The sequence below is a fragment of the Oreochromis niloticus genome, linkage group LG5 (genome assembly GCF_001858045.2).
Source record: "Oreochromis niloticus isolate F11D_XX linkage group LG5, O_niloticus_UMD_NMBU, whole genome shotgun sequence".
Taxonomy (NCBI): domain Eukaryota; kingdom Metazoa; phylum Chordata; class Actinopteri; order Cichliformes; family Cichlidae; genus Oreochromis; species Oreochromis niloticus.
The window spans coordinates 33,626,251-33,654,224 of NC_031970.2; the positions used below are offsets into that span (position 1 = coordinate 33,626,251).

Below are 27,974 nucleotides of genomic sequence, written 5' to 3' on the forward strand. Positions count from 1 at the left end.
TGGGTTTCTAAATGTGTAACAAATGAAAACAAATCTAATTGAAATAATTCGATTGAAATGAGTGAAATCATCAGCCCCCGTATTGGTTTATTAAGCAAGACTTGCAGTAATTGCCTTGATTAACAAAGTAGTTGTTCAAACAACAAGATTTAATTGTGTTTTCCAAAAGTTTTTAACCTGTGTAGAATGAATTAAAACACATTTCACTCTATATACTTAAATAAATCACTTCAAACCAATGTAAGTATACTATGTTGATCCAACGTAATCGGATTACATTAAACCACCAAATGCCAAATGTGTTGGTTTGACATGATTGAAAATGGTTTATTGTACTTGGTTGAATTGTGTGCAAATTGGGTGCCATGATTAAATTGTGTTCATCCAACAACAGATTTTTTTGAGTGTATAGATATATATAAATATATATATATTCACTCCAAATACACTTAGTTTTGTACAGATATAAGGATGTTTCAAAAATGTCCCCCCTTAAATTGTATTCCCCATCACTAGAAAATGATTTAAGAATATTGTTAGAAAGTGGGTTGTTTATTCTTTTATATATAATTGTTGTGGTACAAAAATGAACCACATCAGTGAATTTGAATATTTTTGATTTTAACAATAGTGAATTTGTATGATCAATAAACAGCATTATGGATGATCCTTATGGCCCACTGCCTCTCTGCTCTTACAACTCCCTCATGTGCACTGTTCGGGTTATTAACCCAGGTGCTATGGGACGTTTCCCCTCTGTTCACACTTACACTGAGCAGTGACCATTTCAGTGGAGGGCCACAAGATCAGCAGGGACTGAAAAAGGAATTTCACCCAGAAAAAGAGAGAACCAGTGGGCATACATCCAGTCCCCAGCTCAACTCTACTGTTTGTATAGAGCCATTCATCTCCTTATTAGGATCAGTCTTAAGGCTGAAAGGAAACTACAGGACCCCTCTGTGTTATTGGTGTCAGTGTCAGAAGGTTTGTAAAGATGCTGAACAAGGCGCTCAGTGCTATTTGTTTAAGTATAGACAGGGACAGGCACAGAGATACAGGCACACATTTTAGACTTGTCTTTAAAACTTTTCTAGGCAGAATCATCCTTTTGCTAAAGACTGCTACTTTGCAGACAATAGAGTGTGGTTTGCTAAATGGCAGCTGAAAGCCAACACCAATCGTCTTAATCTGTACACCGGAGTTTTTGGCAGGGCTAAGCGTGTTGTTGGCATAGAAGTGCCTGGTGAGATTGCAGCATGAAAACTGCTACCAAAGGGACATTGAACATAGCATCAATTATAAACGAGCCTCTCATTACCGCTGCCAACATAAAAACAACAGAGGGAAAATAAATCGATGGATGACAAAGAATCCATGAATGATCAGTACGTGCAGAGTCAAACGCATTATGCCAGCAAAAAAACAACAACAACAAAATGCTCTGAAACTGTGGAAGAATGAAAGAAAAGCCTCCAGTTATATAAAAAAAACTTTCTGACTATCACAGAGGGAGCTGCTGATGCCAAAACAGTGAGTGGTTTCCATTACTGAGGAGCAGCCTTACAACTTTATGAGTGCAGGTGGGGGAGAGAAGCGAGAGTGCTGTGCGGGGAGAGATAACGATACAAATGCATGAGTGATCAAAAGCCAACGCACAGCAGTTTCAAGCAGGAGTGGACCACCCTAAAATACAACAACATTTCATTTCCTTTACAAAACGCTGCTGCTTGTTGAACAGAATGACAAGGAGTAGTTGCTGTACTCCGAGTTTGGCGCCGACGGACACGGACAACTGCTGCAGAGATGGGCCCACTACAGACTGGAGCGCCTGCTGATTATAAATCAACAACAATATTAAAGATGTGCGAGCCATACTAGCACACCAAGGAACAAGATAGGAAACTACATTAAAGAACATGCACTCAAGTCAGCAATGTTGGACAGGCAGAAGTAATAGAAGAAGTTTACAGTTACATCACTAAGAGCTAAAACTTCAAAGCTAGAAATTAGCTTAACTAGGTAGTTAATTAAGCTAACCCTTAGCTTAAAGAATCTTTAAGTAAAAATTGACTTTTTCCTGTTCCTGTATGACACAAGTGTTAATAAGTTATACTGTAATGGAGACATCAGTTTCGTGTTTCTTTACTCAAACCAAAAGTAAAAAATGTAGCATGTAAGTATACATGTGAATTTTTCACAAAAAATGGCAACAGGCTCAAGATAAAGAAAAAGTAATGTCATTCAACAAACTTATTAGAACTTTTATCATTTTAGCTTAGTGTGACAGTCATTAGTGCACATTGCTGATATTCACAGTCTCACTACCTCCTCGTTTCTTGTTACCATAAATGTAAGTTTCCCAACAAGTATCAGATTGAACACAATTAGAGTGAGAGCTGTCAGAGAAAGCATGTCAGCCCTCAATTTCAATTCAATTTTTATTTATATATTTCCACATCACAACAACAGTTACCATAAAGCATTTATACTGTAAGGTAAAGATTCTAAAATAATCAGATGACCCCATGTGAGCAAAGCAGTTGGCGAAAGTGGGAACGAAAAACTCCCTTTTAACACAATGACACCTCAAGCAGAACTAGGCTCAGCGAGGGGCGGCTATGTGCCACAACCAGTTTAACTGCAGTTTGTGATGAAGTAAAAAATCAAATGTGACAAAGAAGAACTCCTGGGTCAGCACAGGTGAAATATCTTTGCTGTTAGCATTTTTCCATGCTATGCTTACTCTCCTCCTCCAGTACAATGCTGCCCATTGACAACAATACCCCATCCAGCTTTTTTTATTTTTGTTTCATTCATATCAGTGCATGTAATTTTATTTATATTTTTATATATTTTGATCAACTATACTATTACCTTGTTATGAATAAAATATTAAAGGCATTACAGAATATTATTGTATAGGTATTGTCTAAGTTCTCTGTTGGTTACATAAAAATCTAGAATAAAGTTCAGGCTAAACATCTGGACTGAATTAATCAACAACTGGGTTACAAAGTAATGTCAGAATACAAAGAGAAGGTAAAGCAGTCATAAAATGAATACTATGACTCATAAATTCTCACAGTATGTGCAGAAACGTGTTTCACCTGTATAAAAAAAGGTGGGTGGGAGATAAAGCAAAGCTCAAAGTAAGCACTGCCAACACTTAAGGTGAATGTATCCACTTTTTCAGCACAGTTGTGCAAGTAGACACTTGATCCTCTTTGAAACAATGCCTATCTGTAAAGGTGTGCTTGAAAACAGTCATAAGGAAAACGTCCTTTTCTGTACGTCGTTCAACAGCAAATTAATATCGTATCATATTCTTTTGTGAGAAAAGTAACAATACACTTGGCCCCAGAAGTTAATATTTCCCCTTTAACAGAAAAAGCTAAAATTTTTCATAACCTGTAACTTTTTCCATGTATAATCAGTTCACAGATGTTTGAGGGTTTTACTGTATGTCTCCACCCAATGATCAATTCTAATCAGGGCTTTGAGCCTTTCCATTAGCTTCCATTTCTTCTTTTAGAGCCACTCATCGGCGGGTTAGTGCGGTCAGGATCATCTTCCTGTTGAAAGGTCTAAGCACTTTCTCATCTGGTGCATAGCTCATCGCATCTCGCTCCCAGTGCAAACACTGGGCCGCTCCCACCTCCATGTTTCACAGTTATCATGAGTTCCTTCTCCTGGAAAGCTGTATTTCCTCTGTACAAACATGGTCTATTATTACTGTGGTCAAACAACTCTATATTTTGAGATTTCTTTCATTTGAACAGCTATGACTGCTGGCTCGCCACACAGATCCAATCTGAGCAGTCGTTTACACTTTGATACCAACTGCTGCAAGAGTTACATGTAGATCCTGGGATGTTTTAGGGCTTTTGGAGATTTCTTTTTGTGTCTTTTGCTGTAGCTACTGGTCTTTTTGCCTTTTGATGTATTTAAGTGACTAAAAAATGTGTGTCAACTTTTTTTGTACAAATTCTTTCAAAGAGATCAAAATCCTTGCCTGTTTAAATGTGTCAGGAAAGCAGTAGACAGACCATATGAACTGCCTGCATGTCTCAGTGTAGGATGGTGTTTACACTTGCTTTAAAAAAAATCAAAACTCTTAATGGATTTGCTCTGAAGATCTGCACAACTTCTGTACCTACTAGGAGTCTGCTACATCCGTCAGTGCAGCTTCACAGTACAGCCAATACAAACTGCACTTATGTATTCATTTATTCCCACTGCATGCCACAAGGCAGTCATACTTTAGCTCACAGTCACAAAACTCGCTGTGATGGATTCTCCATCGTAACTACATTTTAGGTCTAAAAGCCGATCATTTTATTATGTGCATAAGTTACTGTTACTGACGGCTGCGTGGAAGATGTGACTCATGCATTGAGTAATTTAAAATACGGTACGCTTTGCAACGCAAATACAAAGTTTACACATTTTGTAGCAAACTGACAAAAATAATGTAAAATATAGTATGACTGATTTAATAATACGGTCCATTTAGAGTTGTTTTGTAGCTTTCCATTTTATCACAAAGTCTTCCTTTGCAGATGAAAGTATAGATGTTCAAATTTCAAGTAGTCTGAGTCCTTCAGTGCCTTTAGTTTCATGTTTAATAGCTCAAAGTTCTGATTGAAAGTTCAAGAAGAAATAATCAAAAAAGGAAAACCTCACCATATGACCATAGGATTGTCACATTCTGCTGTTTAGCCTTTTAGCATCCAGCAGGCTGCTGGTAGGTAGGTTACTACTTGTGGGTTAGATTGTGCTGATTCAGTCACATACTAAATCAGTAAAGTTACACAGTCTAGTCATTCAATGGTAGAAATTCCTTCATCCTCTATTGCACGTTCTTGCAATAGGCTGGCATTGTCGTGCACCAGAAGGAACCCAGGACCCTCTGCACCAGTGTAAAGTCTGACCTAATGGCAGTCAGGGTGTCATTGCCTAGACCGTAGACTTCTCTCTGTCCGTCCTTTGAAAAGGTCTCCCCTGACCATCACTGACCCAACACCACACCGGTCATGCTAAATGATGGTACAGGCAGCATAACGTTCTCCACGGCTCCTTTCACGACTGCCATGTGACCAGATCAATATCACAGAAAGTTAACTAACTTGATGATATGCTCTGATTAAAAAGTGTTTCTTTCATTTCTTTTAAGCAGTGTGTTTGGCCAATAGCCAATTCAGATACTAATATTTTTGTTACTTATTTATCATTCATGCCAAAAAAAACAGAATTTCTCAACCTCTCACCAGTTTTAGAATGTTTTAGCTTGTCATGATACCGTTTCTAAACATTTAGCCAGTTTACAATTCACGTGAGAGGTTAAACGGGACTAACATGAGCCAATACCAATAATTTGGCATGATTAATCACACGACACAGTCCAAACAGCTACCAAATGGACTCTGTGGTAAAAAAGGATTTGTGACAGAAGAAAATATGTGAAGCTGAAGAGGTTTCTCGGTTGTGATATAAAAAAAGATGACATCATGAATAGGATTTGATGTAAGAATAAGTACACAGCTCGCATGCTTTGCCACAGATTTTCTCTGTGTGTACAGCACAGTACAGTTGATCCTTCACGAAGCTCCAAATGCAGCAACACAAACAAGTCGGTGCAACAAACGTATGAACAACTCAGAAAAACACACACAAGTGTGTCACGTGTTTCCGCAGCATAAACTGAGAAGTGTAAACACACACTCTGTAACCAAGCATGACTGTACACAGTGCAGAGTAATGACTGTGCCTGGATCTGCCTTCCAACCTGTCCGACCAGTTTAAAAGCCACACAATGGGCCCGAAGGCAGTGGGAGTCGTACGAGTGCCTACTGTACTCCTCCACAGACCACTGCAACAAACAGCAGCAGCAAGACCCTCAATAAACATATTTTCCAGCACGGAGGAGCACTGGGTGATATCCAGCAAGAAGACAGCCAAACACAGCCTGCCTGCAGACTACGCCCACCTGCTTCACTGGGCATTTGGTGCACAATCCTCTTCAGTCTAATTACCAGTGAAATATAATGTAGAGATCAGAGTGTACCTACTGTCCTTAGCTGAGCTGTATATCTCGTTAACCACGCAGCAGCAGCAGCAACAAATTTTAATCACTGAGCACTTGGGCCAAATGCAGCCTTACTTTACCTGCAACGTGCAACTTAATCATGCTCGAAAATTATTTTATGCAAATCGCCTCATCTGTATTTTGCTAAGCAGCAGTAAGCAGGCTATTGTTGTGATTCTTTTTTTACTTTTTGCAACCCTAATCTCACCTAATCCTCTTTTTAGGTCTTGATTTATGAATTTATTAACAGTTTGCACAGAGACCGACCTTGGCACCGACTATTTTTTCCTCGTTTTACCGGATTTTTACGCAGAAAACTCAGACAATCCCGCTCAGCAATCACAGGGAGAAATGAACACAGATCAACAGCGGAATTAGCCTTCCTCCACAACTGTTGAATGCAACGGCTCTAATTAGGTGAAGCGGCCAAAAGGAAACAATAGCTGCTGGCCTGGTTTTTTGGAAGAGGCCAAAATAGCTGGATAAAAGTATTTCCACAGCAGACCTCAGTGAAGGGGGAATAAACAACCTGAAAAGAAGCGGCTGCTGTTCGCCGCCCCACATGAACCAACTTTGCCTGTAAAATATATTTTTCCTTTACTGTGGGGAGGCAAGAAAAAGCAGCATTATGGGATATCGTGAGCCAGATCAAAGCCAGACAACAACATGATGAGTCTCATCCTTCAGAGGCAGGGGATTTGTTCAAAGGAGGCGGCAGCGAAGAGGGAGCAAGGGAAACGAGCACGGGTATGCAAAGAAGAGGGGGAAAAGGAGCAAAAAGAAGGAGAACCTGCTGAGTCACTGTAATCATGAGGCTGAGGCGAGCTGAGCCACAGCTGCTCAGGGTAAAGCTAAGAAACCCCCCCACCCCCTTTAGAAGGACAAAGTGATGCTTCTCATCGCCAGGGAGGGAGGAGACGTGTGACCGAAGGTGGGAAACAGAAGAGCGAAATAAAACTGTCTTACAGCATGAAATAGCTCCTCCTTCTCTATTCTCACATCTAAGGGCAGACAGAATGATGCAACTGGAAGAAGGCAATAAATCGCCAGAAGCTGTAAAAAGCTAAAAAACACCGCCTTGATCAGACAGACAGCAGCAGGATATAACTGGCTTAAAATGAGACCTATGACACAAAGACGGGGGACGACTAAATAAGTGTCGACATTGCTGCTGGCAGCCCCCAGACAGACTGTGAAACAATGATGTTCCAGTCTGAACCCTAATAATATTCTGACAGGACTGCAGTGGACGCTACAATCTGATGAGGCTTAATTCGATCCCCATAAAAAAAACAAATCGCGCAACCACTGCAATTATGTTGTCAGACTCAGTGGCAGTAAAGTTGTGTTATCCTCTTTTGGTTTTTTTCCCCAAATAAAGCTGACAAAAGAGTGTGTAAAACAGGAAAAGATTCCCTCTCTGTGCATGTTGGCTAAACAAACACAAATCTGCAGAGTGCTGCAGCTGCTGCTGTACCTCTAAAATTACAGCTGTACCAGCCCACAATCAGTAACACAGCACTACTCATCTCTTATCAGGTATCAGGCATTAGACACACCGTATGTAAGCTATGCTCGATTTGCATGTGAAAGTAGTCAGCATTCTAGTCAGCATAGGCTTGAGATTGGACAAAAATGACAGCCTTCCAGTAGCAAAGCCAAAGGATCTTGATTGTGCCCCTTGTGGCTGGTTGTATTATAGGTCATAAATCCCTCTCTGTATTTAGCCGATGAGACATGAGAAAAAAAAATCCCCAAACATGATCTCTTACATATCAGATTCACGTTATTATAGATCTCTCCTTGGATTATTTAGCAGCCTTTAGGCTTTTTTTCTTTCATCTGTCTGAAAGAACAACACTATAGAATCACTAGTAGACAGTTGTGTGCTCTTATTTTGAAAGTTCAGTCACTACTAACCATTTACCTATTTAGGTGGTGCTTGATATCCTTCTCCTGTCTGATAACCCGTGGACGTGGGAGTGCTAGACCTCACTCTGACCTGGAGATCAGCTGTGAGCTGCATGGCCACTCACTCAATCTAGCAGGTGGGGAACGGCTTAATGTGCCACTATGGTGCACTCACTGAAGAGGCAGCTGCAGTCCACAACCTTGGAGTTGGAGTACAGAGACTCACTGAAGAGGAAGATGGCATTACTGATTCAATATTTGTCACATACTGTTTCCCATTTAACATTGTTGCTCGAAAGCACATTTCAACCAATAATTTGAAGCTTGCACGTGAGCTCCTGCCAGACTACTTTCTCCACAGTAGAATCCAAATCGAAAACACTGCAAATTAAGGGCTTCTTATTATATACTTCATGTCAAATTTTACTTTGCATCATTTATTTGATATTATAAAGCATCTGACTGTTGTCACGAGTCGACTGACCGCAGTGATTGACAGCTGCTCTGAATTAAGTAGTTACAGAGTAACTGTCAGACCAATGTTCAGAAATTGTGCAGAAGAACATCAAACTGTACTTAATAAAACTCTCAGGGATTAGTGGCATTTTCACTATTCTTAATCTTCAAGAGAACTATCGCCCAACTGATTTATGGGGTGCTGATATTATCATCTGATTAAAGCTATGACTGATAAATGAAAATGTAAAAACGCAAAGAAGAAACTGAAGAAACACCCTTCAACCATGTTCTGAGTGTTGACATTGTATTTTGTCCACCAGTGGGCACTCCCTGTTCCCTACAAACACAACAACCAGCTGATCTGAGCACAGTGAATGTGCGTAAATGAGTAAATACTACACAAAATAAATGCTAGGAAAATGTGTTTTAATTTTTGTGTGTAAAAGAAAAATAACATCGCTAAGTATCGATATTGCTCTTGAAACACTGTAATCATGGCTCTATATAGAACATCTTACACATCCTCTGATGATGGAATTTGCATCACTTGAACCCTTGCAGACTCACTGATAGAAGAGCACCACTAGCATGAAGCTATCTGACATATTCCATGTCTGAAAACGTAGGAGAGTTAGCACCGCTTTCCATTTGCTGCTTCTGGTTTGAATATTCTGTTTTCATTAACTTTATTATTTTGTAATAATGAATCACAACAGCAGTGCTTTTACATTTCAATCTCGGCTTATTTGCTTTTACTGATGGGAGCAGCAAATCTTTTCATAATGAGAAAGGCACAAATGTCTCCAAATAAGGGCTGAGACATCTCTTTGTGCAGCTTTTTTTTTTTTATTTAAATAATGACAGTCATGCTTGTGGTAAATGATAACTAATGATCAGATCCGTAATCTATAAATACGCAAACTTTTGCCTTCCACATCACGTCTTGCGCATGCATGCATTGTGCGCCCTTGTGGAGGGGAAATGCAATTTGAATGCAGCCCCACTATCAGTGAAAACAACTACACGGAGAAGCATCTACAGAATGCAAACACTGAACAGCTCACAGAATCACAGCCAGAAATATCGATGCTGTTACACTGAAGGTTGATGCATCCATGCTTGTGAAGATTATAACACTGAAGGTTAGAGAAGGAGGCATCTAGATGAGACGGGTAGGGTCGGGGTCAGGGTAGTCTACACAAACACAGAAGTGCAAATACATTTCTGTGTGTGTGTGTGTGTGTGTGTGTGTGTGTGTGTGTGTGTGTGTGTGTGTGCGTGTGTGTGTCTGGGATTGGTCACTGCAGTTCAGCAGGCAGGAAGAGACGTGACCACACTGGCCAAGCTACAAAAACATGACGGGTCAAAAAACATTTAGCTAGGCCAACAGCAATGACAGCCAGAGTGCAGGACACGCACACGCACACACAGACCCACACAGCCTTGGTGCCTTGTTTATTAATGTTTGTAACATCAGGGTGACCCCGCATAATTATGCAGCATTCCATGTTCCTGTACCAAATGCTACAGGACATGCAAACTAAATGACGGCTGAAGGAAGATGGCTACTTTAAAATATTCCTCCTCTGTGGCTCTGAGAAGCAACTAACTGCCCTCTTTTTCCAACAGAGACGTAACACTGAAATAAGAAATGGCTGAGTTCATCCGCAAGTGCCTCCAAAGAGACACAGAGGAGAGGAGGGCTGCTTCAGATGCCTCATACAAACTCATTTGAATTGCAAATGCTGTTAGGCAGCATGCTGGGCTGTGAAATCCCAGCAGTACCCTCGGGCATCACGCACAAACACCGACGTGTGCACATCAGTTGCGAAACTTTGTGTGTACACTACAGTAAAAAAGACAAGCCACAGAGAATCGTTGAGTTTGGAGCACTTTCCCATGTCTGAACTTCGTATGATCGCAATTTGATGCAAAAATAATGATGAGCTAGCAGTGCAGAAACTGGTGCTGAGATGAGGTAATGGCTCCCCTGCAGGTAGGAGGCATGGGGGTGGGGGTGTTTGGTGAAGGAAAAGAAGAAGAAGAAGGAGAAGAAGAGGAAGCATCAGGTGATGCTCGGAGGGAGGCTGGCTGGCAGGCTGATTAGGCAAGGCTGACACAGCAGGAGCAGGAGTGTGTCCGATGTTAACGACATAGATGCGGTGTGACAGCAGGTCTGCCAGCTGAGGCTGACGGTGCATGTGCGGCCTGAAGAAATATGTTGACAAAGTGCCATAAGCCCACCTGTATGGGGGCAGGGAGCAGGCCAGAACGCTGCCGAGGGGACTGTCTGACTTGCACAAATTTAAGGATGACAAAATCAATAGGAAGAGGTTATAAACATTTGGAAATGTTGCTTTGCATCAGCTGTTAACAACTCAATCGGCATGAAACATCAAAGCTATCAAATGTCATTGGGAAAGCCATGCAAATGCTGAAAGATTCCTACTAAAGCATTCTGAAGGCAAGTCCTTGCAACTCTCCAACCAAGTCCACATAACTAGTGAAAGCCAGAGGGCAGGGGGGGCAAAGGTGAGGTCATTTCCATAACGTGACCTGCCTCAGTGTGCACCTCTGCAGCCAAACTGCCTTCACAGTTTTCAACTAAAGTCACTGTTTCAGGCCACAGCACTGACAGAATCACTCACTGTGGGTTTTACAGCATGAAATGCACTGTACATCCCCTCCACTTTGTTTTGGAAGCTAAATATAACTGCTTTGTGTGGGCAAACCAGAGGTGTTGATGGGAGGCAACATTGTGCAAGTAACTCCTCTGTGTGTGTGTGTGCGTGTGTGTGTGTTTGTGTGTGTGTGTGAGAGAGAGAGAGAGAGAGTGTGTGTGTGTGTGTGTGTGTGTGCATTTGTCAGGGTGGCTGTTGCATAAGTGCTGATGGGTGCATTTGAGAACGGACAGACTTAAACAAGAGCAGATCCACTTTGCCCTGACAGGCTGAGACACAAACACAGAAGGCGATTTTGTTCTTAAAGCAGCAACTTTCAACTTCAGGATGAAAACATCACGTATATATAAGAGAGGGAGGGAGGGGCTGCCTGGCTGCAGGCTTGCAGCTCTGATACCAGCGGGCGCAAACAACTCGCTCCTGCTCCTGCTCCATTCCCACAATGTTATTCATCCCTCGGCAGAGGACGGCGCAGGCAAGCGGGCAAAGTCCGTGCGCCTTCTACAATGATCGTTTCTACGTGAAGTAGCTGCAGCTTGGATAAAAGCCCCCGTCCCCTCCCGCCCCACTGCAGCACAATAAGACCGTAACAAAAAGCCGTGATCATACAATTATGTGTGGAAAAGGAAGGAAGCACCAAAGCGCGACATTCAAATAAAAACCAACAGTGTGCTATTTTTTTTTTTTTTTTTTTTTTTTTTTTTTTTTTTTAAAGATGAAGATAGTCAACATACCCTCCTGTCAGACAGACATCCAGGGGAGGAACATGGATGGTGCGCGCCGGGGGAGTTCGGTCCTGCTCCTGCCGTCGCTCCGTGTTTATTTCCCGGTTTAAGGGAAAGGTGGCGCGTGTGTCTGTGTGTATGTGTGTGCGTGTGTGTGTTGGAGTTTTGCCGGTGAAAGGCGTAATGAGAGAGGGAGGTGGAGGAGAGAGAAAGAGGGAGGGACGCTGTCAGATGCAGGGAGGCAGGCAGGAGGAGGGAGGAAGACACGCTCGGGCACATAGCCTGTACTGTCCGCGTGCTGAGGGGGAAGTGCACAAAAGAAAAAAAAAAGGAAAAACCCCGCTGGTGTCAATCCAGCAAGAACATTTTTAAGCCCCTCTCTGTCAACAAGTGATCACATCTGAATAAAAAAGCAGGGAGAAATGGGGCAGCGAGGTGACACCATCTCTTATTGTTTCCACTGCTGTTACGTTCACGTACCCCTGTGTGCCATGACAGTGTGACACATAAACACTTTTAAATGTGTTTCCTTTTGTTTTTCTCTTTTTTAAACAGCTTCTCGTGCAATCAAATATTATAATGTGCCTTACAATAAGTCAATATAATAAACCCTAACTGCGCGAGGAGCTGCTCTTATTTCTTGTAGTGTCGTCAGGATGAGGATGGCACAATCCCCCCTCTGATTTCATCACCAAGTCAACAGCTAACAGCACACAGCCTATTGACTCCCTCACTTTTTGCATACAGAGATGATGGGATTTATTGGCCCAAAGGGCAGGGCGCCCTTATTCAGCCCCCTCTTGTAAATAAAAATAATGGGAGCGTGTCCGTGAAAAGCAATAATACGGAGGTATCAGTTCCCTATTGTGCTTGCTAAATTAACAAGGTAGGCTATTATTTTGAGAGCCCGAGTTAGATATAATTAATCACTGATGAGATATTGCTGAGGCTGTTTTGATTAATCCTTTCCTGTTATCAGAAAGCCAGGGCTGCAGTGCTGCGATATGCTGGGAAAGCTAGCGGACAGTATGTATGTAAGATTGCCATGAGACTCTATACACTATATTTACTTTCAGGGTTACTAGCAAGGCACACTCCTAAGAACTCCTACAGTCAGATAATCTAATGCCAAGGCTGGAGTAAAACACCAAAGGGCCTCAGAGCACCAGATGTTCAACCTTGCCCCCAAGGTTCACAGGTTTGTGCTGATTTCTCGGAGGGTTTGTTTAGGGTTTTTCTCCAATATTCTGGGGTAATTTAAAGCACCTTGAGTCAACTGTTGTTGTGATTTGACTATGTAAATAAAATTGAATTGAACTTGAATAAACAAGTTATTCCAGTAAAGCCCATTACCAGGTGAGGGACAACCCAATAAACCTTAGAGTGCTGAGTAACCAAAGTGATGATCTCTTCTCTAGTCTTGGTTGAAAAATACTTCTGAAATGAAAGTTTTGCCTCTGCTGAGACAGGCGTTTACTGTTAGCCCACTCTTACTTCGTGAACATCAGTGTATGTTTATGTTGTTTTGTTAATTTCTTACTGTGTCTCTCTGGTACATGCACAGCGTCCCAATGCACCGATTGCACCAATATCAGCAACTAACAGTCACTTTTTAGAGAATTACAAAGTCCCCATTAATTGGTGGGAGGGGTGGCAATAGCATAAATTGTCAGTTTGTTTGCCAGGAGACCGTTGTTCCTGTCCCAGTAGGACATTTGTGTTTTTCACCTTTTGAGTTTTCCCCACTCGCTGCTTGCACTTAAAAGGTCATTGCTTGGGTTAAAACATGCATGTTCAAACAATAAACATGCTCACTGACACATCAAGAGCGGGAGTAACAGTTCCCTCTCGCTAACTCAGAGCATCAGGGCACAGACGTGAAGAGAGACCTCATGCTTTGACAAAACAGCTCTAAACGATACACTGGAGAAGAGTCCAGCTTGGACATGACAGTCTTGTTAAAAAGCTGGTCAGTATCAAAGAACATGTAGCCTAAATCATTTACCATAAATGTGTTTTTTCTGTAAAAACCTCATGCCTGCATTACTCTCAACACAACTTAACCACCAACGGCTCCATCTGGGATTTCTGTGTGTTATGGAGCTAATGAAGCCTTGAGCTGCTAGCCTCAAGCAGAGCAGAGGAACAGATTAAGCTCACTCACACTCCAAAACCCAGATTTTTTTTTTCGTTTCATTAGCACAAACTGAGTCGAGACATCTCTTGCAACTATATGTCAGTCTGCGCAGTCTGTGTGTACCACTTCCCTACACCTGTAAAGACTATGACGTGTCATTTTGGTTTGGGCTGCATTTTAAAATGAATCCACTGCCTTACTTTGGAATATGTTTTGGATCTCTGAGCAAAATCTAAATTTAAGACCTTTGTTTTTTCTTTGCACATGACTTTATTCACCTGTTTAATGCATGTTTTACCGTTTCTGGGCTTTGTTTCCAGCAGCAGCAGTGCATTTCAGAGGTTTAAAGTCATTCCACATGCTACAATTAATTTGTGCTCCCAGTAAGGTTCTACTTCACTTAGTGGGAATGGTTTGTCACCAGCCTTATTGCATATTCAGTCAAATTCTAATGTTTGAAAGTATCAAGCGTGGCTATTTAGTAACAGGTTACTGTGATGTGATTAGACACTTATTATCTTTAGAACTTGACTGCAGGTGCCCTTATGAGTATCCACTCACTGGCCGCTTAATTAAGTACCCCCTTTTTAACCCACAAATGCAAATATCTAATCAGCCAATTACATGGCAGCAATTCAAGACATTCAGGCATGCTGGATTTCAACCTGAGCATCACAAATGGGGGAAGAAAGGTGAACGCGGCATGGTTGTTAGTGATAGATGGACTGGGCAGAGTATTTCAGAAGCTGCTGATCTAGTGGAATTTTTCTGCACAACCATCTCTGGGGTTGTGTCTGAAACACAAAAAAGATCCAGTGAGCAGCAGTTTTCTGGGAGAAAATGCCTCCGCGATGCCAGTTGTCAGAGGAGAATGGCCAGACTGCTTCGAGCTGATAGGAACACAACAGTAGCTCAAAAATAACAACTCAATACAAGAAGATGACATCTGAATGCGCAACGCTCCAAACTATGAAGCATGGGAGCACACCGGGGGCCAGTCGTGTCAGCTAAGAACAGGAAACTGAAGCTATAATTTGCATGGCCTCGTCAGAAAAACAGAAAACTGGAAAAATGTTCCCTGGTCCGATGAGTCCTAAATATGGGGCAGTATTTGAATGGTGGGGTAGAAATTTGGCGCATACACCATGAAAGCATTGATCCATCCGATAGAGCACCTTTGGGATGTTGTGGAATGAATGATTCACATCATGGATGTGCGGCCAACAAATCTGCAGCAAGTGTGCGATGCTATCATGTCAATATGGACCAAAGCCTCCGAGGAAAGTTTCCAACACTGTGATCTATCTATGAATGCAGTTCTAAATGGAAACAGGGGCATCCAGCCTGGTAGTAGCAAGGTGTACCTAAAGTAACAGGTGGGTGTTAATGGCTATTTGGTAAAATTTGGGTTGATCTTGACAGTTTTTTAACAATAGCACCACAGCTGCTCCATAACACAAAACAAAGCCAGAAGCACTTCAATATTTTATTGAAATAAAGTTAGACATAATTGGTAAATGTTACCCAATCCCTGCTGTAGTACAGCTAAAAATCACAGCAATGTTTTGGTATCTTCACAACCTAGAAAGTGATATAATAGCTAATGTAAGATGCTACATTTCATGTTCTGTAATAATTTACAATGTTTTGTAAGATACTGATCGATAGATTGAACCACTTCATGTACAAAAATGTGTACATGTAGTGCTGTGTAGTATCAAAGGGGTTTAGAAGCTTGTTTTTGTTCTGATGCCCGCAACCAGGCAGGCAACGCTTGGTCCTTGTTCATACTTATCCAGTGTTATGTTTCTCCATTTTTTATTCAGGTTTCTCCTCTTCATTTGTAACCCGTCTGTAAATTTATCGTCTTTTCCCAAAGTTGCATCATTAAGACATTTCCACTGAGAGAACTGAATAGTAGATGAGACAGCCTAAAAGTCAGTGAGAGATAAAAGTGCTGTTGCACTTTGAAAACAAGCATGTGTTCTGTGTGAAAGTATTCTGAGGCTGAGAGTGGTTTAAGTGGCTGTGTTCCTCCGTTACTCCAGTTCAAGCCGGCCGGATCTGCATGCACGATGCGCCGAGCTATAAGTCAAAAATGAAATTACTATAAGTGTTTAGCTATTGATCCTTGCCGCTCGCCTCTCCTTAACACACGCAGGATTGTTTAAATTGCGGGTGGACAGATCAATCCGAACTACTTCAAAGGCAGCCTGTTTAATAATGAAGCATCTATCTCCTCTGCAGTGGGAAACAATAATGGCTCTTCAGAAGAGAGTGAAGTGAGACGATGGCCTCAGAGGAAAGTGGAACAGACACGGGGATGGACATAGCACACCAGTAATACATATTCATAGACAATCAGGATGTTAATAAGTTGATCCCGGGCTTCAGTCCCTTGCTTAGAATTTAATTATCCAAACTGGCTGAGTAAGCACAGAAACATGAGTCAGAGCTGCCGGTTGAGGTTCAACCATCACCTTAATGTTCCCTTTGAAACATGAGGTAGCAATTATTCTTTGTAATGATGATCAAAATGATCTGCTTTTCATTAACATCTTTATGAGAAACTCTGAAATTGTGGAAAAAGCTGCTAGAATATTTTTTCTAAAATATTATTTTTAGAGCTATATTAGCTGTCGTGTATTTTAATTCCACATTTTTTCCAAGACTAATTTAAAGTAATTAGAACCAGAAGATGGTCTCAGTTCACCTTGTGTGTAATTTGTTTTTTAAATGTACTTTTTATAAATTGGTGGCGGTGCTAGAAATTGTTTGCCAGCTCCAACGCCACTGCCATTACCTGCCATGTGTAGTTCAGCTATTTTCTTATGCTATTATATTTAGTATTCTGAACTGTTTAATATGGGAATGACTGCATTTGCGATTTCAAATTAGCAAAGCTTAAATTGCCCCCCTGGGATGAAAAGCGTTTTAAACTCAGTTCAATTATTCTAACAGGCTGTGAGGAAACAAAAGGGCAATTCTGGTGAGAACTGGTGCAATTTATTTGTTTCTCTGGCTCATCCATCTCACATTACCTAGATCAGTATTATTGCTGCCTACTGCAATCACCTTTTTGGATTCTACCAGTGGGTTCCCCAAAATTGGGAAACCAAACTTGTCAGAGGCCAAGAGCATATTTAAGTCTTAAAAGAGCTGAAACTGGATTTCTGCTCTGTCCTAGCTGCATGTCTAATAGCATCCTGAACCCCCTGCCCCCGCACACCTTTTGGCCTCATATAGGAGGTGTCTGTGTCGCTTATTATCAGAAAATTTCCGAAACCGAAGATGCAGCACTCACTTTACTTCATGCTGTGCTGAGGTGAGAGAGGTTTCCCCCACTCACTTGGAAATGATGAAACCACTGAAACCGGCAGAAATTGAGTTCTATTGTGCAGGCGCAGACCTATTGCTGCATCCAAATGATGCTTTAGTTTAAACTAGCTCGGTTTATGACTCCATGGAAGCAGGATCTGTTTGTCTCCAAGCAAACACCTACTTGGCAGGATAGCACATGCACTGCGGACAACAAAAACAGCTGAAACCACACAAACGCCGGTTACACATCGACTGTGTTATTCCACCTTTAATCCAGCTCATCATAGTGCCAAATCAGCTTAGGCCAGAATTTCCCAAAATCTGAGCTGATAGATAATCTATGAGAGGTCCAACAGACAAGCTTTTAGAATTCTTATTGGAATCTGCTGTTAGCTGCAGGCTGCTAATCAAAGACAAGCCGAATACTCGATGTGAAGCAAGGATGCTGTGTGGTTTCTGGCATCTGCTGCTTCCAGTGATGTTTTTAAACAGCAAAGAACATCATATTTATTTCATTAAGTGCTTCTCCTTTCCCACTGGCAAAGTTTCTTATCAAAGCACGCACTGCATGGAAGGCAGGGAGACACAGGTAGGTAGTCCACTGCACGATTAACACAAAGAGACAGATGCTCGAGCCCATACTGAGCCAGAGTACTGTAGAGTCTCCAACCAAACTTAAAAGAGTCCCTGAAATACACTGTCTTCAAATTAACTTCAAAGGGCTGTCAGACCAAAAGAGCATAAATAATAGGAAGAGTGTTCGCTGGCCAAATGAATAACTTTAATTAAATATTCATTGTTACTCACGTCACAGACGTGGTAATAGGTAGTGATCTCTGAGCCCTCTGAGGTAAAAGTCATAGGTGTTAACCCCTTACCCTCATACCGTCATTTTGAAAGAAGTTTAGTTTAAGAAGTACAACCAACATGCATGATGTCATATAAAACAATTTTTAAAAAAATATATATTTACGGATTATTTACAGATATAATTACCCTTTTGACCCTTTTGTTAAAATCATTCTATTAACCCTCTGAGGTCTAAATCATTATACGTGCTAACCCTAACCCGCAGCACCAAGCATTGCATTGAAAAGCTTTGCAATATCAAACTAAAACAAATACCTGAATCCCAAAACGAATCTGTTGGGATATTTTAAAATATGACACTAAATGTTATTCATGCCATTTTTGCTTTTGTATGTATTATTTTAAATTGTTTAACAGTGTCATTATCACATCGTAGAACAACTAAAAGGCTCCTGTGTAGTAAGATGTGTCCATTACATAGACAATGAGCATGGTTAGTTTGTTGTCGTCAACCTATTTTTTGGCGTAGGACTTGTTTGCATCAAACTGTCATAACATCCACATGACTGCACTGATACAAAAATCTGGCATATAGTCTGAAGTTTGCACCTTCAAATGTGGTTGATACGAAGACGAGGGTCCGTCTTGCTACTAGGTCAACTTAAATCAGTCATGTGATTTGGACGTGCTGACTCCAGAACTCCAGAGGGTTAAGATGTTATGAAAAAATGTTACTGAAAATTTAATCTGTTTGAAATAAAAACTAACAAAAAAGCAGCACAGTTTAAATAATGAACACAGGATTAAAGTTATCAGATTAAAACAGGAAACAAACAGCAGACCGCTTTAAAGTCTGATTTCTGAATGATCTGTCAACCCATCCATCTACCTTGACCTCATGTAGAGTTCTCATCTCAGCTCATCTGCTCTGTTCAAAACTACTATGAATTCTGTTATAATGAAATGTTAGCATAGTCTATAATGGGCTAGTTACACAGCCTATTGGTCATGATTTTGATGAGTGCAGTTTGTACAGCTTAAAGGTCAAATAAAATTTGGTGAAGGAACCAAAGTAATTGGCTACTGGTAGACATCAAGGAACTCAAAACCAGTAAGCTAGGTCTTACAAGTAAAAAAAAAAAAAAAGTATTGCATTAGGCTTAATGATATCTAGCATGTCTTTTTTCCCCCCCTTTCTTTCTTTTTTGGTTTTTATTTATAGCATCAGCTAAGTAGCCTATTTCTTATCAGTTGACTGTGACTATTGCTAAGAAACACTAACTGACAACATTTAGTAACATTTTAAGCCATTAAATGATGTCCATTGGTTAGATGTCTAAAACACATGTTTAGAATGAAAGCCAGTACAAAGGGGTATTAGCATGTGCCATGGTTAGCTATCATGTATAAAACTGAATGAATAGCTGACCTTGGCTAAAACTGAGTTAGCTTTAGTTTTAGTAGATGTCAGCTCATCTAGCAGTAGTTTCAACTGTGGTTATATGTACTAATATAAACACATATGTAAAACAATAAGACAATGTGGAGTAGAACATTGCTGGCTAAGAGCTAGTTAGCTATTTTCTAAAACTAGCTAACACATCAGTTCCTGCATATGATCACTGGACAGATTCGGGTTTTACTTACTCTCATGTAGCACAAAATCTGTCAGGCTAACTATGGGTCACTTTAGATTAAACAATAAATGTTTTTCTTCAATATTAAATTATGGGGAAAAATCTATAAATGATTTGATAACTCCATTATGTGCCTTCGGAGTGTTTTAGATGTTCTGGGCTATATATATACCTTCATCAACCTCACCCATCAAAAAATGTCATTCTAAATTATTTTTAGCGCAGTGTATGGACTTCATGTTCATGTTGAACATTTATAGTTGAAATAATTTCAAAAAGATGTTTTATTTATCCAATTTAGTGAAGTGAAGCCATCTTAAATCTTCTAAATAATTATTTAAAACTTATATTTTATAAAATACTCTCTCCTCAGTCTGTCTGCTGCCTGTCTGCTGATAACGCTCAACAAAAGAGTAATAAATAATTCTAAAATTATTTACACGTTTCCATGTTTTTTCTTTGAGCAATTCATCACCAGCTCACTTCAGGAAAATTGTAATAGCTGTTTTAGCAGACGTCCACATAGGCCAGGAATGAAATCTGGGTCCTTCATGCTCTGTTCTTCCCGCTGAGCTTCTACCATATATTAACTTTGCCTGAACTATAGTTGTGCAACAATGCCCATAAACATGCTGTGTTTTGCACAGTGCCTGGGAAAATATCCCACTTTATCTATTATGCTCACTGTTACCAGTTAAGCCCATCTGTTTATGTAAACCAGTCACATCCCGAACAATTTTCCTCCCTGTGTGACAAAGTCTGGCATGAAATGATAAAGTGGCCCCGTCCAAGTGATTTACAGTGTTTTTGAAGAGACTCAGAGGAGACCTGCAGCATCCTGTCTCTTCTCGGTCTGATCCTTTTTCCTCACCGTCCTCCCCTGCTATCTGTTGCCTATTTCCTTCTTTTCATTTGTTCCACCACCACATGACCTTTTTCTCTGTGCAGCCGTGTGTTGTCTCTGAAACACAGAAAAATTTAAAAGGTTAAATCTCAAGTTCAATTTGTCAGACAAAAATAGATGAAATACAAACAAGGAATTAATGTAACTGTGTATGAATAAACTGTTTTTGTTGGGAGGTTCTCGTACAGCTTTGCAGTTTTTGAATATCTGCCCGTATTTCAGCGTCTGTAAATTAATGTCTAATTAACATGGTTTGTCTAAACTATTCACTGCGGCACTGAAGGTCTCCATCTTAATTCAGTTAACTCAACAACACTGAAGCGATCTGGTGCTGATCTGCAGTTTTATGGGTGAAACTGTCTCTTTGTTTTTTATGTTTGTTTTTTTTCTACTACTATCTGTGCTGCATCGAGGGTCAGACGGGAACCCGCCTGTCATGCTCCACCATGCATGTGCATCTGGACAGCCCTGATGATTGCAGATGGCAGCACAGCTCCTTTGCAGCTGCACAGGAAACCTACCATGACATCCTGTATCTTCCTGCACCTCTGTTCATCAAAACAACAACAACAACAATTGACAGACAATGCAGATCATTGTGCATCTATGCCACTACTGACTGACGGTTTAACAGATTCAGGTTCAGGCTGCTGGTGCTGTAATGTTGTGGGGGTATTTTCTTGGCACATCACAGCCTACCTGAGTATTACTGCTGTGCCTTTATGACCACATTGTGCACATCTTCTGAAATAGTTTCTTGAACATGACAATACTCAAGTGATTTCCACAGTCCCAAGATTCCAACAGAGCGCTTTTAGGACTTGGTGGAACAGGAGAGATGAATCATGGATGTGGAGCCAACAAATGCGCAGCAACTCTGTGATGCTGTCATGTATGGAGCAAAATCTCTGAGGAATATTTCTAGAACTTTGTTGAATCTGTGCTATGAAGAATTAAGGCAGTCTAGAAGGGTCTATGTCAGTATTAAGGTGGAGCGCCTAATAATGGTGTATAATGACAGAGTAGTGGCTTATCCCAATGGGAGTTGGAAAAACCTTTAGATTGCGCAAGTAGATAATGTGGCACATTAGGCTTCATACACAACTTGCTGCATTTACTGATCCACAGTCATATTGTTGGAATTTTAAGAAGAAAAGAAGAGAAAAAAACATTAATAGAAATGACTGAGTTCCCTGATTTTTGTCCTTTATTTTAAAAGCAACTCATCTATAATTAACATGATTAGCCATTCTGGCTATTTCTATTCAGAATCTGATGTTCACTCACTATGTTCTGACATTTCTTCAGCAAACAGCTGTGAAACCTATTAATACATAATTATTATCATTACACAATTTCATATCAGCTAACTGCTACGTGGGGTAAGTAATGATGCAAGTTAGCCTCCACTTTGCATAAATTTAAGGCTATTAAGATTACAAAATATTAATATTTAATATTAAAAAATATAATTTAGCTCCTGTTTTACATTTGAAATTAAAGTGGAAAGTCTAAAAAAATATAAATATGAATATGAGTTTCAGAATTGCATATTCCACACTGTTGAATATGGTCTGTCACTGTAGTTTGTAGGTTTGTAGGCAAGAACAAATGTAATGTTTAATGTTAATGACAATACAATGTGTACTCTCAGCATAGAAATGGACTGTATTTGTATATGCATGAACGGCTCCTTGGGGTCCAGTCCAGAGAGATGAGGATAACGTATACTGTGTAATAATGGATAAAAAATAAGTGGTCTGATAATTTGGTTATTGGTAAAAACCTAAAATGCAAATCCATATCCAGTAAGTCCATACACACACACACACACACACACACATACACACACACACACACACACACACACACTAGAGAGAGAATTATGGTTGAATTAGTGTTGCACAAAGCTTAAACGAACTGCACAGCCTTCTAAGTGCTTCTTTTCTCTCTATTTGCTCCCACAGAGACTGACTCAGTGCTAATGTTGTATGTAATATATGTCATAATTATCCTCAGATTTAAAGTTTATTCATAACTTTCTCATTTGACTCACAGTATGAAGGAAGCGAAGGCATTTCATTATATAAAAGCTAATTTTATTCCCTTCACTGTTTTTACTCTTATAAATCTGTTCTGCTGACAATATGATGATCCTGACATTAAGCATTTCTTATCTGTTTTCAAACATTCTGTCAAATTAAAATCTTACTGTAGTGAACCTATTAGGAACTATTTATACAATTCAATGGCTTCCGGTCAGAGCTGTTTGTTTGTACCAGTCTGAAAAAACAATTTTAATGCTGTCATTCATGGGATTCATGGGGACTGCGTCTCTTTTAACTCAGCCTCAAGTGGCACAAAGAAGAACTGTAGTTTTTCTAACTTCCTCGTTGGCTTCATTGTTCAACTCTGGAAAACACCCGTTGGGTCAAAGCAGTTCTATTTTAGAAAAGACAAAGGGTTCAGCCTAGTTAGCCAGTGCAACAGCCACCGTTTCAAAGGTTCAAGGTTCAAGGTTCTTTATTCGTCACATGCATGGTTATACAAGTATAACACACAGTGAAATGTAACCTGACACGCTCCTCGACTTGTGCAAAAAGCAGGGGGAGAGAGGAAGAACATTATATATAATATATACATTAGGTGAATGTGCAGTAGTAGCATGTAAGCAGCAGGCAGGTGAATTCTGTACATTAAGTGAATTAAATAAGAATAGACAATCTGACTATTTTACAGGCCCGGATGGCTTGGGGATAAAAGCTCCTCTTGAGTCTCTCTGTCCTTGCCCGGATGATGCGGAACCTTCTACCGGATTGCAAAAGTTGGAACAGTTTGCTGCCAGGATGGGACGGGTCCTTCAGTATCTGCGCTGCTCTAGTCCGGGATGTGATGTTCTGTGTGAGGATGCTCTCCACAGCGCCTGTATAGAAAATCCTGAGGATCTCTGGAGAGACCCTGAACTTCCTCAGTTATCGTAGGTGGTACAGGCGCTGCCTAGCCGTTTTGGTCTGGACCTGAATGTGGGCAGACCATGTCAGGTCTGAGGAGATGTGGACACCGAGATACTTGAAGGACTGCACACTCTCCACTGGAGCTCCATTAATGATAATGGGCTTGTAGTCTCTGTGCTGACTCCTTCTGAAATCCACCACCAGCTCCTTGGTCTTGCCAACGTTCAGCTGGAGATGGTTGTCCTGGCACCATGATGCCAGATTCTTCTCTTCATCCATGTAGGCCGCCTCATTGTTGTTGGAGATGGCGCCCAACACCAGTGTGTCATCAGCAAACTTCACAATGGTGTTGGAGCCATGGGTGGCTACACAGTCTGAAGTGTAGAGGGAGTAGAGCAGTGGCGAGAGGACACATCCCTGTGGTGCTCCTGTGTTGATGGTGATGCTGTTAGAGACGCATCTACCCACCTTCATCACCTGAGTTCTGCCAGTGAGGAAGTCCAACACCCATGCACACAGACGGCTGTTGAGTCCCACATCCCTCAGCTTTGTGAACAGTCTGCTGGGCACTATTGTGTTAAATGCTGAAGTGTAATCAACAAACAGCATTCTCACATAGTTACCCTGTTTCTTGTCCATGTGGCTGAGGGTGGTGTGCAGGACATGGGCGATGGCGTCCTCTGTGGATCTGTTGGGTCGGTAGGCAAACTGGAGCGGATCTGAAACCCCAACTTAAAGAAGCAACTTTAAGTTGGGGTTTCAGGATTTTCAGTCAACAAAAGACATTCACGTATACTAGACTACCTTTGTCATGCAACACAAATGTTGAAGCCATCAAAAGATGCAAAAAAGCCACAAAAGCCCCCAAAAAGTTCATCTTTACGATCATTAATGTGATGATAGTGATAGCGACTATAGCAAGGAAACAACTGTAAAGCTTTTTTTTGTAAGCCTTTTTTTAAAGGGAAACATCACCAAAGTGCTCAGAAGTAAATCATTCATTGTCAGTTTCAGCTTGTTGATAAAAGAGTTATCCGTTTCACACATTATGGGTAAGATTGGTTTAAGAGCTTGCAAGATTTGGTTAAAGAATACCGCCAATGTTAACATAAAGGTGAACAAAGGAGCTAGCAATGTTGTCGCTTGACCTCTTATGATAAAGACCATAACTAATCTGTCTTTATGGAAATCATTATTTTTGTTTTGTTTATCTGTTGCTTGTGAGAACCTAAAACAACTGGCTACTTTAATAGTTATACCTTACCCCTGCACTTGAGGGCTGCTTCTCCTAGTAACTATCAAAAGATGGGTACACTGTGGTCATAAAGCGATGGGCATGGTGAGCAACACTTTGTGTGGAAGTTTGCGGCATTTCACAGTTTTCACAGTTTTTAACTGGTACTGAGGCGCCCAGAGTGAAAGCTGGTGTGGTCTTCTGCTGCTGTAGCCCATCTATTTTAACATTCAATGTGTTGTGCATTCAGAGACGCTCTTCTGCATACCTTAGTTGTAACAAGTGGTTTGTTGACTCTTACTGTTGCCTTCCAAATCCAAAATCCAAATCCAATTTATTTATATAGCACATTTAAAAACAGAAGGTTTGCCCAAAGTGTTGTACAGAAAGCAAAAGGGTAAAACACAAGCTAAAACCACTGACACTCACATTAAAACATAATACTACACATAATGAACTTATCAACTCACACCAGTCTGAACGCTATTGAAAAAAGGTGTGTTTCCAAAAGCGACTTAAAAACAGGAAACAAAGATGCCTGTCTAATATTTAAAGGCAGCGTATTCCAAAGTTTGGGGGCCATAACTGAAAAGGCTCCACCTCCTCTACGTTTTAACCGAGATTTTGGGACAACCAACAGCAGCTGGTCAGCTGATCTGAGGGTCCGTGAAGGAATATGAGGCTGAAGTAACTCAGAAAGGTATGGGGGAGCAAGACCATTAAGGCATTTATAAACCAGCCTTAGGACTTTGAAATTAATTCTGTCATGAACAGGAAGCCAATGAAGAGAAGACAGGATAGGTGTTACATGTTCATGCCTGTGGGTACCAGTCAAGAGGCCGGCAGCAGCATTTTGAACGGGCTGAAGACGTGCAAGAGATCCTTGGCTGACTCCAGCATAAAGTACATTACAGTAGTCAAGCCGTGTTGAAATAAAGGCATGTATTACCTTCTCCATGTCACGTCTTGACAAAACTGGCTTCAGCTTAGCTATTTGCCTCAACTGGAAAAAGCTTTTTTGCAACACCAAACTAATATGTTTCTTCCCATCACCTTGAAGCAGTCTGGCCATCTCCCCTGACGTCTGGCATCAGCAGCATATTTTGCCCAGATAACTGTTGCCTACTGGAGATTGTCTCTTTGGATCTTCTCTGTCAGACCGTTCTCTGTAAACTCTAGAGTTGGTTGTTTTGGAAAATCCCAGTAGATTAGCAGCTTCTGAAATACTCACACCAGACAATGTCTTGATGCATGCTCAATCATTCAGGTAAGGAAATCCCAAAAGGTTATTTCTATTCATCTGGACGTAGCGTTTTCAGTGGGAGAAATTTGCTGTTTGTAAGGTTGGGGAAATCTGCAGTCAGCTGAGACTGAAGAAACGTTTTTCCCACTGACAACGCTACGTCCAGATGAACAATCAACCTTTTGGGAGTCAAACCAGCCAAGTTCTAATTCACTTAAATCATCTTTCGTCCTAATACTAATGCTCAGTTTGAACTTCAGCAGGTCTGCTTGACTGTGTCTTCATGCACATTTGCTTTGAGTTGCTGCCATTTGACTGGCTGATTAGATATTTGCAATAACGAGCTTTCGATCAGGCATACCTAATAAAGCGGCCAGTAAACGTACAATAGTGCAGTTTATGGGTTTGGGGCTGGTTTAAAGTTTGTCTCATCAAAGGTGTGATCAAGTCCATTTGGATTCTTTGTTTTTTCAGTGGAATAGACATAGACTGCCAGTGTTGCTGTGGAGAAGTTGGATGTAGTCTTCTCATAACCATGTTTGTGTTTGTTTTGTCACCAGCTAGGAAAAATGAAGTTGGTGTGTTTCTTTTTTAAGAAAAATAATTCCGCCCCATTGCACAACAACAGGAGATAAATAGGGTGTAGCAGAGAGTCTAATATCTAAAATCACACATGCCTTACAGGGAAATAAAGAGGCCTTAATGTGTGTGCTATTGAGCATGAAGCCCTGTGGTCACAAGAAAGCCCCTGCTCTGCCTCACATTCTGTGAAAGCTCAAAACAGATTTTAGAGATCAGTGAACTTTCAAATACGTGCTAAATGGACGAAACAACTGTAAAAAAAACCCCAGATATTAAATTATGTCTCCCACCCACCTCCTCCTGCTTCGCTGGGCCTTTGCAAGCAGCCTGTGCAGAAAAACAGTCAAACACAAGTTAAATATCATTGTCATGCACAGTCATGGATAATTTTTGAAAGGAGTGGGCACAGTTTGCAAGGTTACGAGTGCAACGTTAAGCTTATGAGTCAGTAACTTTCTAACTTGTGTTTTACGGACATCTTTCAAAGATATGCGACATTGCATTGCAGGAGCAGATGTACTTAAAGTGCAGTTCTTTTCTGAAAAATTTACAGAGCTCAGTGTTTTGGCCATAGACAGAGGTCTAACAGCATATGGAGCAGAGTGCATGGATGGGTGCCCGGGTCCCACAGCTGCATGGCGCTGGGGCACAGACAGCCCTTCTCTCTGGGACACATTGCTCTTTTTATGCCCAACACACTGAACCATTGATTTGAGGCTCCCTCATCTCCGCTGCATCAGCACAACTCAGGTCATCATAGAGTGCAGTGGAGCTCACAGAAGACAATATCTGATATCTGATAAACATTCATTTGCTTACAAGCCCCCGCCAAGGCACGAGCAATTGGGGAAGTGAAAGTTTATCATGATATTCCTGTAACCTCCAAGATGTAATCAACACTGTAGAATGTATTTTTTAGCAACCGTAGAGACGTCAATCTCGCAACTAAACTTGAGGCACAGATGACTTGTTATCACACAGAATGTGAAATATTTAATGAATTGTGCTAAATGCAACTATTTTGACTGTGTTACTACCAGATATATTAATATGATTGAGCTGACCTCACCCACAGTGTGCTCAGACAACAACAAAAAGCTAATTCAAATGATTCAAGACTGTCATACCATCACAAGACAGCACCTGTTACACATGACAGCATCTTCTGGTGGTCGCAGAAATTATAACAAGAGCAAAAGATTATGGCAGAAGTATAAATTCAATGTAGAGAGGAGCTTGGGGTGGCTAAATGGGTCAACGCAACACTGATTTTTCTGGGGGGCTATTTATT

The 27,974-nt window shown here is 40.9% G+C and overlaps 1 protein-coding gene and 1 long non-coding RNA gene across 12 annotated transcripts in view; one reads left to right on the top strand and one right to left on the bottom strand.

The window, feature by feature from the left end:
• Positions 1–12,108, bottom strand: part of LOC100695288 (band 4.1-like protein 1) — a 104,510-nt gene extending 92,402 nt beyond the window's left edge. For 3 of the 11 annotated variants that reach the window (XM_019358597.2, XM_025907493.1, XM_025907490.1), the window contains exon 1: positions 11,871–12,107. The gene's annotated coding sequence lies outside the window, so the exon portion shown is untranslated. Of the gene's footprint in view, positions 1–11,870 lie in introns of all 11 variants that reach the window. The other 8 variants (XM_025907498.1, XM_025907496.1, XM_025907495.1 and 5 more) reach the window with 4 other exon arrangements.
• LOC109202184 (uncharacterized) lies at positions 11,243–23,515 on the top strand. Its single transcript, XR_002062129.2, has 3 exons — positions 11,243–11,258; positions 18,836–18,838; positions 23,410–23,515. It is a non-coding gene; the product is annotated as an uncharacterized LOC109202184 (long non-coding RNA).
• The last annotated feature ends 4,459 nt before the right edge of the window (positions 23,516–27,974 follow it).